General features: G+C 42.3%; 1 protein-coding gene across 5 annotated transcripts in view; it reads right to left on the minus strand.

Moving 5' to 3' along the window:
* The window catches only part of POU6F2 (POU class 6 homeobox 2), a 496186-nt gene that overhangs the window by 124771 nt on the left and 355813 nt on the right, over positions 1-15602 (minus strand). The window lies entirely within an intron of this gene.

The following is a 15602-nucleotide window of genomic DNA, read 5'->3' on the forward strand; positions in this document are numbered from 1 at the left end:
CCCCAAACTGGAAGGCTTAGAGAGCAGGCTACTGTGAACTCTGCAGTGGTTACTGGACACATTATCACCTCAAAACCAGGCCAGGGACTGAGAGAATGATATCATCTTTTCATGATTCCCTTGTTCTTTGAAAAGTAGGAGTTGGTGGGCGCAGCTTCTTAAGGCTGAGCGCAGTTAATTTGTTCTCATATGCCCATCTGGCTCTGAACGATTTCTGCAGGAGGAAGACAGGTTGGCCAAAGAATGATCTAGAGAAAATTACTGCGACAAGTTCACCTCCTTCTTTGCCTGAATCTCAGTCTAAAAGCTTTCCAACTAGCCTACAAATAAATATAAGGGTCGATGTTGAACCCATTGGCCTTGGCTGCAATGTCTTCCTGCTTCTCCCCTACCTAGAATTAGTCAAGATTTTCAACATTAATAACTCCTCTTTGTATGCTAACTAGTTTAGATATAAATTTAAAAAATAGAATTAAAATAAATAAATAAATAAATAAATAAATAAAAACTCCTCTTTGTCACATTAAACTAGTTCCTATTTTTAAAGAAATGCTCCTTAAAAAAAAAAATCTTGTGGTTCCATAAAGTGCCGTATTGCACACCTGCCTTCACACAACAAATATGTTCTTGGGAAGTCTGTGTACATTGATTCGTATGTTGAGGACACCTAGAGAACTTTGTAAGAAAACCAAGCAATGACTATTTTTGTAAATTTCAGAGTCATTTCGTTAGGCTTACTGAACATCAGCTAGGCACAAGTACTGTGCCAATGTGTAGGACTCAAGGAGCCAATCCTGCCTTCACGGAGTTCATCATCTATTTATTGGAGATCAGATTAACTCATAGGAAACAATCAGGTTTGGGGGTAATTTTACAGAGTCCTGCTCATGGTAGACCAAAATGACCCAGAGAATCAGGACGGGGAGTTTTCTTTGGGTTAGAGAGGCCAGGACAGTGTTCACAGAGGGTGCCGAAGGAGAGCGAGGACGGTTCAAGAGAGTGAGGGTCATTCCTCGAAAGGAAGGAAGAGAGGATATTACAGAATGTGAGAAACGCCCAGATGACACCGCCTGGCTTAGGTGATATTTCTGAAGGACAACGTGGAGAATGGACTGCCGGTACACAGGCTCTGGGAAGTTTGGGATGACTTTAGAGCTCAGAGAGGGTGGAGAGCCTATCTTTTGAAAGTGATGGAAAGACAGATCACTCCCAATTAGCCTCCGGTGTAAGTCAGATTTTAAATATATAATCGGGGGCACCTGGGTAGCTCATCGGTTAAGCGTCCGACTTCGGCTCAGGTCATGATCTCACAGTCTGTGGGTTCGAGCCCCGCATCGGGCTCTGTGCTGACAGCTCAGAGCCTGGAGCCTGCTTCCAATTCTGTGTCTCCCTCTCTCTCTGGCCCTCCCCTGCTCATGTTCTGTCTCTCTCTGTTGCAAAAATAAATAAAAACGTTAAAAAAAATAAATATATAATCGGATTTGTTTATTTTTATTTCTTTTTTTAAAATCAGGTTCGTTTAAAGCCAGGCACACACGTATTGGTGAAACGGTAGTTTGACGGCTCCCAGGGACACCAAATACTAATCTGTGCTCTCAGACACCACGTAGAGCTTCCACATTGGACCAGTTGGGATGGCAAGTTTTCACCGGGTTGCTGAATTCCTCTAGGTCTGTTCAACCACTCGGTCCATTGTGTGCCCTGCCTTGCATGTGAGTCCACAGTGCTCTGGGACTCCAAAGGTAGAGATGGTGTGTATGAAAGAGGGCTGGAAAATACCCAGTCAATGGGAACTCTCTGAACCTTCTGCCCAATTTTGCTGCAAAGCCAAAAATGCTCTAAAAAATTAAGTCTCTCTAGAAAAAAATACCCAGTCATCCCATTTACTGGAACTTTAAGGGAATGGTCTGGTTTCACCACCCGCCCATTCCTATCGTACAAAATCACATTTTATTGACAGTTTGGGAGCCCAGCTCAATTCTGACCTCCCAGGATCTTCCGCAATCTGGAAGGTCCTGGAGGAGTGGGATTTGATCTCTCTTGGTAGAGTTACAGATCTGGGGAATCTGATTGCATCTGGCCTCCTGCCCGATTCAAATCAAGCCCGTCCTGATTTCTTTCAGGTGGGGGGGCACACATGTCAGCGCCTATTTTCATGGTTGACTTAAATACCATACTGTTTCATTTTGGTTAGAAAAGCATTTATCTAAATCAGCATTTAGAAGCAGGGTAGACCGGGGAATATTGGCAGACAGATATTGGCAGATGGGGAGGTGCAGCAGACCCTAACCTACTAATGAGACACGGGTCCAAACGTGTCTTCGTTCCTTTATGTTGCTATGTTCACATTGCTTGGCTCTTTCCTTCCCATAACCTGCAGCTTGTCTGGAAAGGCATTAAGTTAACCTCCACAAAACCTCTTCGAGGTTTTTACATAAGCTAATTTGGCATCCGTAGGCAAAAAATGATGGATAATAAACTATGTCCAGGCGTGTACTGGATGCAAAGAAAAGCATGAGGGGTTTATACAAGAATGCAACGCTGGTCTAAACAGCAAAGCCACCTACATAACACTGTGTAAAACGAAAGTGAAAAAAAAAAAGCAGTAAAGCCCGGAGCCTCTAAAACAGCTCATTGTATAAAGCGTACTGAGATACACACACAAGATAGGAAGGTTCAAAGACATTTAACTATAGAGAATGTTTGTGGATTAAATGATAATTGTTGAGTGTGAACTCTGACCCTATGCATGGAAGATTAAAGATTGTTACTTTCTGGGGGCGCCTGGGTGGCGCAGTCGGTTAAGCGTCCCGACTTCAGCCAGGTCACGATCTCGCGGTTCGTGAGTTGGAGCCCCGCGTCAGGCTCTGGGCTGATGGCTAGGAGCCTGGAGCCTGCTTCGGATTCTGTGTCTCCCTCTCTCTCTCTGCCCCTCCCCCACTTGTTCTCTCTCAGTCTCTCTCTCTCTCAAAAGTAAACAAATAAATTTAAAAAAATGATTCTTACTTTCTTCCCTGGTATTTACCTCCTTTTATGATTGTTTCCCCCCTGTCTGGTTACTATACACTATGTAGACCAACAGTAAATGTAAAATTTAACTACAATATCAGTCGCTATGAAGGAAAAAAAGAGATGCATAGAAATTGACATTACATTCACTTAACATTTTTCTTAAACTTACACTTTTAACAAAGAAACCCCAAACAAAATTCCAGCCAACTCTGAATTTCCTAGAGAGAACACTGCGGCGAAACCAGTGGCTCAAAACCTCCCCAATAAATAATTTAATATGACAAAGGAGTAACCAGGAATCTTTCATTTCTCCATTAGTTCGGTTTCCATATGTCAGCTGTAAATTAGAAAAACTTCCTTCTTTTGAATCTTTGTTAGAGGTTTCCTCAGGAAAGCACATACATAACAAAGCCACACACCCCTAGAGGTATTGGAATTTCATTGGCTGGGATTTACCTAAGGCTACTTCCAAGGCAGGGACATGGAAAAGTGAAAGCATCCGGCATATGTGCACATGAAGGGCAAGTCCATGAAAGATTCTGGAGAAATACAGATGTGGCTTATACCTCCAAGGTATTTGAAACACCGTAGGACCACAGAAAGCAAAATGGCACTCGCATATCAGAGGAAGTGCTCACTTTTGTTAACACAAAGTATAACATCATGTTAATCGAATCACTCTGTGGGGGGATCTCAACTTCAGCATTTCCTTGCACTTTTCAGGCTCAGGCATATATGGGCATGGCTGGCACACTGGCAGTTTGGGTTTGACAGCCTGCTGGGAAAGGGGACAAACTAAGTCTGCTTGTACATCTCTGGGCCTGTCTGGGAACTGGAGTAGCCTCATAGCAATACATTGACAGAGGATAGAGGATATAGGCCAAGGAGAAGGAGCCGGGTGAAGGCTTCTCCCCAGAATCCTGGGGCGTCTGGGTGGCTCAGTCTGTTAAGCAGGTTAAGCGTCTGACTTCAGCTCAGGTCATGATCTCACGGTTCCTGGGTTCAAGCCCTGCATCAGGCTCTGTGCTGACAGGTCAGATCCTGGAGCCTAGAACCTGCTTCGGGTTCTGTGTCTCCCTCTCCCTCTGCCCCTCCCCTGCTCGTGCTCTGTCTCTGTCTCTCAAAAATAAATGAACATTAAACAAAATTTAAAAACATAAAGTGCCCCAGAATCCTGAGAAAAGCGTAATGGTAATGGCTATTCAAATGCATCCTTAGTCCCATTCCCTGGTGCAAGCCTGTTCCTAGGCAGACAGAAAGGGCACCAAGTAAAAACAAAGAGGGCAATGTATGAGGCTAAGTGCAAGGAGCCAGATGTCAAAGGCTATATACTGTATAATTCCATTTATATGAAATGTGCGGAATAGGCGAATCCATAGTCACAGAAAGCACATTAGTGATTGCAGAGGCTGGGGGTGGGGGCTGGGGAGTAACTCCTGGCAGGTATGGGTTTTCTGGGTAGGGTGTTTAAAAAGTTCTAGAAGTAGATAGTGGTGGTTGGACATCACAAAGGTACTTAAAGCCCCTGAATTGTACACCTTAAAATGGTTCAAATGACAAATTTTATGCTATGTGCATTTTACCACAATAATAATAATAATAATGATAATTGCTGTTTCTCCATATTCACACACTGGGAGCCAAACTATACTGTCTCGGGATGCCACAGGCTAGGAAGGCAAGCCTTCTCCACTCTGCATGGCTTTGCAGCTCTGAGGGCTCAGGTCAGCCACCACTGAGGGTTGTGCCTGGCGAAGCAGAGGGAGGGACACGGGCAGGACTGCAGGATGCCAGGTGGCCAAGAGAGGAAAACACCATGCCCACCGCATGGGCACGGGTCTGACAGCGCAGAACAACAGGATCGCTATCAAAGTGAGCCACCGGCTTGCTCCTGAGCTCTGGCGAGATACTCCTCCAGAAATGCCAGAGAAAAGTATTCTTCCAAGTGGAAGGTGGACACTCTGTGTGAGCAGGTGGAGACCAGTGATGCAGTTTGGGTTCAAAATAAGACAGTGCTTCATAGTTTGGAAAATACTTAAATTTACTATGAATGACTTAGCTTTTCAAGACAACCACGTGGATAGATGATACCATTGCCATGCTGTACATGTTGAACTTGGGCTCAGAAGTTCACACAGCTTGACCTTTCCAAGTTTACCTAGCAAGTGAGTGTTATGGATGGCTCAGTCTTAGGTGTGCGTCTTCCAAGCCCTGAACATAAGAGAATCAGCTGTATGGATGGGCCAATCTATTTCCTCCTGAGGGCTGCAACAAAGGTAACTGCACACTCACACAGGGAGGGATGCCCTCTGAGGCTTTGCTCTTGAGAAGAGCTGGTCCAGGCACCTGGCTACAGAAGCTAATTTGGAAGTGTCTGCTCTGTGATGAATCGTTCAGCTCCTGGGAAAGCGTGTACAGTTGTACCTCTGTCCTGCTGCAGGCAAAAAATTTTTGAAAGCCTGCTGATAGGAAATGTACATGTGTGTTTGAGGATAAAGATGCTAATTTGAGGGCAAGACATGGGTCGTTATAAGGAACAGAGACATGGGGTTGCAGGAAGGGAAGTGAAAACTCTGAGCAGAAGGGAGGTGGGGACGCGCCACACAGCAATTTATTTGTGTCACAAGTTTGCCATCATGGTAAGAGAATATCTCGTCTACACTTAGACATCAGGCAGAAGCCATACTGGGCTCAGCTTGGTGACATTTTAAGTATCTGAGTAGGGGAACAGCTTATATTGTCCATAGAACTCTGTGACACCCTGTCTCTAGAGCATTTTTGGTGACAGGAAGAGTTCTTTCTCTGGATGGATTTGTCCTTAATCGGGAACAGTGACTCCCAAATCGGTTCAGTCTTACAAATCCCTGGGCTTGCGGGCCACCAAAAAGAAAACTCATGCTTCCTGATGTAGCTTTTGCTTTCCTAACTCTGTATCTGTCTATCTATCTATCTATCTATCTATCTATCCATCTATCATCTATTTATTTTGAGAGAGAGAGAGAGAGAGAGAGAGAGAGAGAGAGAGAGAGAGAATCCCAAGCAGGCTCCATAGTATCATTGTGGAGCCTGATGTGGGGCTCAAACTCATGAACCATGAGATCATGAGCTGAGGGGAAACCAAGAGTCAGACACTTCACCTACTGAGCCATCCAGGCACCCCCTCCCCCCACCCCAATGCTGTAATTATTGTTCACTTGTGTTGCCCACTAAAATCCCCAGGAGAAGAAAAAAGAATGGAATCTAGAACAACCCAACCAGAGGAAGTTGAGTTGGTAAACCTGGATTTCTGCTTCCTCCTGTGCCCCAAGAAATAACATCAAAGGTAGCTGAAGCCAGTGTGCAGATCAGGAACCCTTTGGTTCCCTCGTTAAGGGCATTTCCAGCCTGCACTGGTGGACAGGAGCTTTGCAAAGTGGATGGAAAAAACAGTGTGTCAGGAACGGAGGACTCTGAAAAACCTGCAGAAGGTGAGAACTTTTGGGGGAAATTTGCTTTTATTTTGGGCAACAGTGTTAAAAGGAAGCAAGATCCATTCTGCTTCAAAGATTATGATGTGTAACCACCTCACGTGTGGCCATGGTTATAGTTCCAGAAATATCTTTAATCTGTCATTTGTTTCTCTTGCATGTAAGGCAGAGATCTCAGCATCTGTTGGGGTATCAGGAGAAAACAAAGAGAAAAAAAATTCTCCCAATGAAAAATCCCTACAAATTACTGGGTTTTGCTGAACTACAGGAACTTCTTTCTTTACCAAGCTGGTTTTTGCCCACTCTGGCAGCCTACCTCAAATTGTGGACAGAATCACCTGGGGACCTTGTTAGAAAAGTGGATTCCAGAGAGTAGGACGAAATCTGCATTCTAAAACATCACCCAGGGAGGGGGTCAGGGGCCATCGCCCCTGGGGCTCCCAGCATCCCAGACAGGAGGGGGTGGCTCTTCTCTTGGCCTTCAACTGGAGCACCTCATTCTTCCATCTCCATAATTTTGAGAATGTGTTTTTCTGAAAAACGAATCCGTTCTTCCACCAGCAAAGGCATACCGAAACAAAATCGCTATTTGGAAAAAAAAAAACAAAAAAACAAAAAACAAAAAAAACCACAAAACAGACACCTGGGAATCTTTCAGTATCTTTAGCACATTCTTTTAGATATGAGGGCAATTTGCCACCCATTACTGCATTTGTTGACATTTTGGGGAGCACTCTTGTTGGAGTGTTTTCCCAAGTATTAAGTGTGAGACTGCAATGTTAGCTTTTAGACGGCCCATTAAACAAGGAAGAGGAAAAGCAAAGAAGTACCCAGAGTAAAGCAAAGAGAAGCGGCAGCAGGGGCCATCGCAAAGGCCTGGGACTCAGCGGTGGCAAGGCCGGCTGGAATTTCCAGTGGGATTTGTGGAGAGCCTACTGTGAGCAGCTGATCTCCTTCCATCTCCTCCTGCAGAATGGCCCACAGCTAGGCCAACCTAAACTCTCTGGAAAAATCAGGGGAAGGCTCTCCTCTAAAGAAATTGAAAAACTTGTCTGGGGAAGAATTAGGATGTCCAATGTGGATGTGGGCACCCCAAAGCAAAGTCCTCTTTGCTAAAAAAGCTAGTCAGTTCCCAATCTCACCCCAACACACTGAGCTCTTAATACCCTTCCAAGCCCTTAGGAAGTCATTCCAGCTTCCTACCATGTGCCAACCAAGTTGAAAGAAAAGAGGCTTACATCCCAATACTTGTCCCATGGAATTGCAGAACACCAAAGATAAAGATTGTTGAACAACTTAAAAGATTTCAGAGACAAATAAGAGGCCATCTACAAAGCAACATAAATCAAACTGGTGTCAGACCTCCTGTTAGCAAAACTATATAGGCTAAAACCACTGGAGCAATGCCTTCAAAGTTCTGGAAGAAGATGATTCCCAGCCAAGGGTTCTGTTGCTGGCTAAACTTTCTGTCAACCGCGAGAGCAGAGTAAGACCCATTTTGGAACTTGCTGAAACTTAGACATCTTATCCTCACACGCTTTTTCTTGGGAAATTGAATAGGTACTTCAGCAAAATAAGGCAGTGAGCCAAGAAAGAGGAAGATTTAGGATCCAGGGAGCAGTGTGTGACACGCCGGTGAGCAATACCAGGGAGCTCCACTACAACAGTGTCTGGAAGTTCTAGAAAGCACCGAGGCTTTGGTGAACTATCTCCAGAAAAAAGGAAGACTCCACAGAAGTGAGAGGATATTTGAGATCTTGGAAGAATTTGAAAATAGGGAAAAAAAGAAAGGAAACTAGAAACTCCAGCAAAACCAAAAGCTATCTGGGGAAGCCACAGTCAAGAAATGAAGCAGTTGTTCCAAATTAGCACAAGAAGTCACTGAGCTCCAAGAAGAGAAGTGGAACAGATTCCGTGTTGTAGAAAAATAAGAAGCTAGAAGAGGGTAGCCGCTTTGTAAAGAAGGTACACATTTCTTCTCACAATAAAAAAAGATGGGTAATAAGATACTTCAGGCAAAACAAAACAAATGATCTAACAAGCTATGGTTTTTTAAGAAACAATAAAAGAAACAGACACCATGACCCAGTTGTGCGATGAGATGGGGCATGATTTTGAGCACTTGGTGAAGTGTGGAAGGAGAAGCTATTTGAATATTTTCTTGGAGTGGCACTAAAATCCAGTCTAGAAGGACATGTGGTCACAGCATGCTTCTTGGCTCTTCAGCAAATAATAAGGTAGCCATATTAAGGTTAAGAGGGTTTACTGACTTTCAATTTTTGAAACAGCCTGTAAACAAGGCATGACAGATTTAATGAGAACATAAATGCTACTAAAATCCTTGACAACGTGGAAGTGGGAGTGAGGAGGGCAAGTGAGAATCAGAGCATTAGTGGGGAATCAAGAGATCCCTCCAGATAGGTGACTGAACAAATGGGGATTCAAAGATGCTATTTAAAGTTACAAAGCTAGGGCGCCTGGGTGGCTCAGTCAGGTAAGTATCCAACTCTTGATTTTGGCTTAGGTCATGGTCTCGTGGCTTGTGGGACCAAGCCCTATGTCAGGCTCTGCACTGATAGCACAGAGCCTGCTTGGGATCCTCTTTCCCTCTCTCTTCCCCTCCCCTGCTCATGCTCTCTTTCTCTCTCTCCCTCTCTCTCTCTCTTTCTCTCAAAATAAATAAATAAACTTAAAACAATAAAGTTACAAAGGTAACTAAAACTAGCACTCTATTCCCATCAGGAGAAGGGAGAAAGAGGAAGTAGGAGATGTTATAAGTGAGCTAAACCCCCATATGCCATAGCAGGAAATAAATAGGTGAGGCATCCACCAGCCAATAAATCAAGAGACAGAAGTAAATGGAAAGTATTCAGAAACACAGAGATAAACCCATTAGACCAGAAATGGTTAAATGTGATTGCCTTGGGGGAGTAACCCTGAGGGTGGGGAGGGGTATGGCTGAGAACCGCACCTTCTTCAGCACCCCTCTGTACTGAAATGATTTAAAAAAAAAATTTTTTTTTAACGTTTATTTATTTTTGAGACAGAGAGAGACAGAGCATGAACGGGGGAGGGGCAGAGAGAGAGGGAGACACAGAATCTGAAACAGGCTCCAGGCTCTGAGCGGTCAGCACAGAGCCTGATGTGGGACTCGAACTCACGGACCGCGAGATCATGACCTGAGTCGAAGTCGGCCGCTTAACCGACTGAGCCAGCCAGGCGCCCCTGAAATGATTTTTAACCACATGCATGCGCTGCACTGACAAACGTCTTTAGAAAATCAGCTTGAACATTGTGGCTGCACCTTGTAGGACAACAGCTAATGCTGAGGTGCCAGGCGCCGTTCTAGACCCTTTCCTTTCCTCGTCATTTCTCATCAGCCCTCCCAACAACTTTGCAGTCAGTCTCCTGGGTTGGATTTTTCCCAGATGTAGCACCTGAGCCAAGGATTCAAGTGCCAGTGATTTGTTAAGGAAGGGCTTCCAGGAGAAATCAGGAAGGGAGTGAGGAAAACAGGATAGGGAAGAGCAAGAAGCAAAGGAGGGCTGAGACTTCAGGTGAACCCCGCACCCCTATCTCTGTCTCATCCTCTCCCCAGGGGCTCTGAAGCATGAACTGCACCTCAGAGTCTGTTCTGTCTTGAAGCTCTTCTCCTCTTCCTACACCAGTCAGTTATCAGCTCCAGGGGTCCGGGAGCTTCTTATTCTCTATAAGGGGGAAGGGACTTCAGTGCCCAGGAATCAGAGAACTTCCTAAGAACGACAGCACAGTACTTAACAATTACTCTCAGAGGTGATTACACTATGTAGCAGGCCCAATAAGGTAATCAGAAATGCCCTCAGAGTGACAAGATATGAATTTCCATGGATCTTGTCTAAATGGTTTGGTCAAAACACAATCATACCAGGTCCCCTTGACTATCTCTCTATATAGGCAAGTATATATCTATTTATATCTATAAATATACCATATATATATGGTATATATATACCATATATATATGTAAATATACATATATATAATATCCCCCTATATCAGCATATATAATATCATATATATATCAGCATATATAATATCACCATATATTATCACCTATATCTATATATAATCTTATACCTAGTTATATAATGTATATCATCTGTCTATCTATCTATCTATCTATCTATCATCTATATCTACATCAAGCCAAATTAAAGGGACAGGAGGTCCCTAGGCTCCAAAACTTTGGCCAATTAATTACTGAACAGAATGCTGGTGATATAGGATTGAACAAAACAGCAATGGTTGTTGCTCTCATAGTGCTTAGAATTTAGTTCCACTGAAGGCCTTGAAGTGATGGAAGTTTTCACATAGTGATAGAATGTAACTATTCATCAGAGAGAGGTTAGTTGTTACTGGAAGCACAGAAAGAAATGCACTTCAGAAACCAATTCTGGGGTTGGAATGGTGTTCTGAGGCCATGACAGTTCTGGTCCAAGTGGCGGCTATAATATCTCATTGTGCAGATATTTGCAGCCATACTATCTTTGAATAATTGTCATGCCTAATTCTGTATTCACACTTATTCTGCCAAGATTAGGATTTTCATGGTTTTGTCCTTCTATAAGTGGAGAAATTGTTGGCCAAAGGACAATTGTATCAGGTCCCCTTGACAACTATATTTCTCTTTGTAAATTAAAACAGACATCGTGGTTTTATAAATCTGTCTCTTTGGGTGTGAGTCAGGAGAGTGATATTTGGATCCATTCTGGGACACTAATTATATCGGGCTTCTTGAGCTCCCTAGGCTGGGGAGAATAGAATTTTCCATGGGCTCCACTGATGATACCAACTGTGGCATGAACCTTCTTTTGAAAAGTCCACAACAGACATTCGTTCCTCCTAGTCAGAAATGTTCCAAAGTTCATTCCACAAGATGCTAGCCCCATGAAAAAGAGAGTGTTCCAGGAGCAAATAATTTGGGAGACACTCTAGGTTGTATTCTATTTTTGCAAGCCCACAGTGAGCATTAAAATATTGATAGCATAGAATTTCAGCATTTAAGAAAGCTGATCAGCATTTTTCATCCAGCACTCACCAAACTCATTTGGCCTTGGAACCCCATCATTTTGGGTTTTTTTTTCCCTCAAACTTATGTGTATATGTGGAACTAATACTGTGAGGGAGCCATTCAGGAGTATCCTAAAGGTGTCTCTGTCTGTTGCAGTCAAATGTGACATTTTTAGAGACGATTTTATATGTAAACAAAAAATGTACAGGTATACAGTGCATACACATATATACAATGTACCTGTATACAGATACATATACAGTGTACAAATATAATACATATATATAAAATATATAATGTGCATATATGTGATACAAATACACACACTGTATATGTACACAATGTATTTATATACACACACACCGTTTATATACACTATATACATATATACCCAATACATTTATATACAATGTATATGCACATACATATTTGCATGTATAATTATGTCTATTTGATTTATATATTTATATATCAGGGTTTTTGGAGGAAATAATGAACTATTTTCAACATACAATAAGCTTAGGGGTGCCTGGGTAGCTCAGTCAGTTAAGCATCCAACTCTTGATTTTGGCTCAGGTCATGATCTCATAGTCAATGAGTTTCAGCCCTGTGTTGGGCTCTGCACTAACAGCACAGAGTCTGCTTGGGATTTTCTCTCTCCCTCTCTCTCTGCCCTTCCCCTGGTCATGCTCTCTTTCTCTCTCTCTCTCAAAAAATAAATAAATAAATAAATAAATAAATAAATAAATAAATAAAATGTATAAACTTTAAAAGAACTGAGCTCAATAAAATTATTTTCTTCTTGAGATATAATTGACATATAACATACTAGTTTTAGGTATACAACATTATGATTTGGATATGTCTATATTGCAAAATGATTATCACAACAAATGTTAGTTAACATCCATCATCCGATAGAGTTACAATTGTTTTTTCCTTTCAAGATGAGAACTTTTAAGATCTTCTTTCTTAGCAACTTTAAAATATGACATATAGTATTTTAACTATAGTCACTATGCTGTACATTACATTCCCAGGGCTTGTATATCTTATAACTGGAAGCCGGTACTTTCTGACCCTCTTCACCCATTTCATCCCCTCCAAACCTCACTCCTCTGGCAATCACCTATCTGGTCTCTGCGTCTATGAGCTCAGGTTTTTTAAAGATTCCATATATAAGAGAAATCATACAGTATTTGTCTTTCTGTCTGGCTTTTTTTTACTTAATATAATGCCCTTAAGATCTATCCATGTTGTTGTAAATAGCAAGATTTCCTTATTTCTCATGGCTGAATAATACTGCATGGTGTATGTGTGTGTGTGTGTGTGTGTGTGTGTGTGTGTATATATATATATATCACATTTTCTTTATCCATATATCTGTTAATTGACACTCTAATAAGTACATGTACTCATCTATAATCAAATTTATCAAGTGTGGTGAAACCTCATTAATTCTTGCTGAAGAGAAGTTTAAATGAGTGTAATAAGCATTTTTGATTAAAAGTGGAAATAGGTGTTAAGGGGGGGTCAATGCATATGAATTTCTTAACATACGCAGGTTTTAGAAATATATTTTTAATGTGTATTTATTTTTGAGAGAGAGGGAGAGCACGAGCAGGGGAGGTGCAGAGAGAGAAGGAGAGAGAATCCCAAGAATCTGACAGTGCAGAGCCTGATGTGGGGCTCAAACCCACAAACCATGAGAGACCATGACCTGAACCGAAGAAGTCAGATGCTTAACAAACTGAGCCACCTAGGCACCCCAACAGACACAGATTTCTTAAAGGCGAAGCCTTCCAAGTAGTCTAAAAAGAAATACAAAGGAGTGGGGCACCTGTGTGGCTCACACGGTTAAGTGTCCAACTCTTAGTTTCAGCTCAGGTCATGATGTCACAGTTTTGTGAGTTGGAGCCCCGCATGGGGCTCTGAGCTGACAGTGTGGAGCCTGCTTGGGATTCTCTCTCTCTCCCTCTCTGCCCCTCCCCCACTTATGCTGCCTCTGTCGCTCTCAAAATAAATAAATAAGCTTAAAAAGAAATACAAAGGGGAAAGGAAAGAGAAATACAAAAAAGTTTCCTGAAAGGTACAGAGGGAAACCAGAGCTGGAATTTTCTGTGACTAATTAGGATAACCTGGAGCCTAGCTGGACTCTCCCAAGTCCTAGAAAAGCATCACTGTGAGGGATTGCCTGCTGTTGAGGATCCTGGAGTGGATACCCTGCTCTTCAAATAAGTATACAACATGAGTAAAAGACAAAAATACAGTTCTATCAACACTAAGGCTTTTAAAAAATAAGATCTTCCTTCAGAAAAAGATTTAAATAACCCCCTCCTGCTTTTTCCCATCAGATTTTTAAGTCTTCTTCAGGCATTAACAGCATATCAAATGAGAACTCCTAAGATATGAATGTGCATTTGGACTCAATTCCCGTGGATAGATTCTACATGTTCCTTGATTTTGCTTGATTGATTTTTCCATAACCTGCAGGGATTCATAGACTATCTATGGCCACATTCGTTCTTGATTTGAAATCTATTTGTTCAACAGATGAGGCCAAATTTATTCATCAGCACATCCTAACCCTCCCATAATAACTGGTTTCCTTCTCTTCTGGAGTTTGGCAGAGGCTTAGTGAGGAGTCCGGTGGAAAACAATGCGACTCCCTGGATATCAGTTCTCTAGGCTCTGCTCTTTCTCCAACACAGGAAGAGTCAGGGCTGTGTTTGTTGTGCTGTGAGAGGTTTGAGGTTCACAGCACATTATTGACTATGACACCTTCCCTTCTTAATACCATATGAGTTTAATGACAGAAAATTCATTGCGGTGGAGTAAGAAGCAGCTCAAAGAAGCGTTCGTGTAACATTCCACCCCATTATTTTTCCTCCACAAACGTGAGACACAGATATTTGCATCCTTGGTGACCTCCCTTCTCAAAAGGCCAATCCACCTTTTCACAGGAGGTTAAAAGGTTTAAAATTATAGCTAACATTTACTGAGCATGGCTTTTCCCAAGGAAAATTTTACATTGATAGGGTAGAAGCAAAGCCATATGGGGGCACCTGGGTGGCTCAGTCAGTTAGGCGTCTGGCTCTTGATTTGGGCTCAGGTCACGATCTCACAGTTCGTGGGTTCGAGCCCTAAGTTGGGCTCCTGCCCTGACAGTGCAGAACCTGCTTGGGATACCTTTCTCTCCTTCTCTCTCTGCCCCTCCACACTCCCCGCTCGTGTACCCTCTCTCTCTCAAAATAAATAAACTTTAAAAAAATAAGAAAGAAGTGAAGCCATATTCACTAAACATAAACGTACGGGTATGGGGGAAAGAGAAGTATGCTCATGTATGCTCATTTTATATTTCTATGCTAATAAGATAATAACATATTTCTTTAAACTTATCAGACAAAGCAAGATGTAACACTGGCCTTCAAAGCATCAGCATTTGCCTTTCCCTTCAAATGAACATTTGCAGGGGAAAATATTACAGGCAATTCAGTGGATACTGTGCCTGGTTTAAACACAGCACTATGTTCACTCAAATTTCTTTTAGGCTATAGACACATGGGCCAGTGCTTATTTTCATGGTTGATTTAATCCATCCCCTCTGCCACTGTGGGGATTATTCCCTACAGTTATTCTCCAGTGATCTGTCAGTTCAGATTAAAAAAAGTTAAGTGACAAAGATACGGTGGCTGATTCCTTTAGAAGGCTGTGGATCCTAGGATGTATAGCAAGAGATTTCTTTTTAAGCATCTGACTGTGTTCTCCTCATTTTAACTCCCCCATGTCACTACAAGCCTTCCTTATCTAGGCTGAACTTCAAACTCCTTAAGCAGGTAATTCAATTTTGTTCCTATACAACAACTTCAGGGTTGCCTCAAAGCTTCATAGCTCTTACCCCATTGGTTCTTGCATATTTCTTGAGAAGGGGAGATGGCATATTAGCATATACTTCCTCTCACTTTGCAGATGAAGAAATCTAAACTCAGACATGAGTCTAGGACTATGTGTATTCTAGGTTTGCTTGGCCTGCACAATAACTGATAATACTTTCCTTAAGCTGCATCTATTTT

The sequence above is a fragment of the Felis catus genome, chromosome A2, assembly GCF_018350175.1.
Source record: "Felis catus isolate Fca126 chromosome A2, F.catus_Fca126_mat1.0, whole genome shotgun sequence".
Taxonomy (NCBI): Eukaryota; Metazoa; Chordata; class Mammalia; order Carnivora; family Felidae; genus Felis; species Felis catus.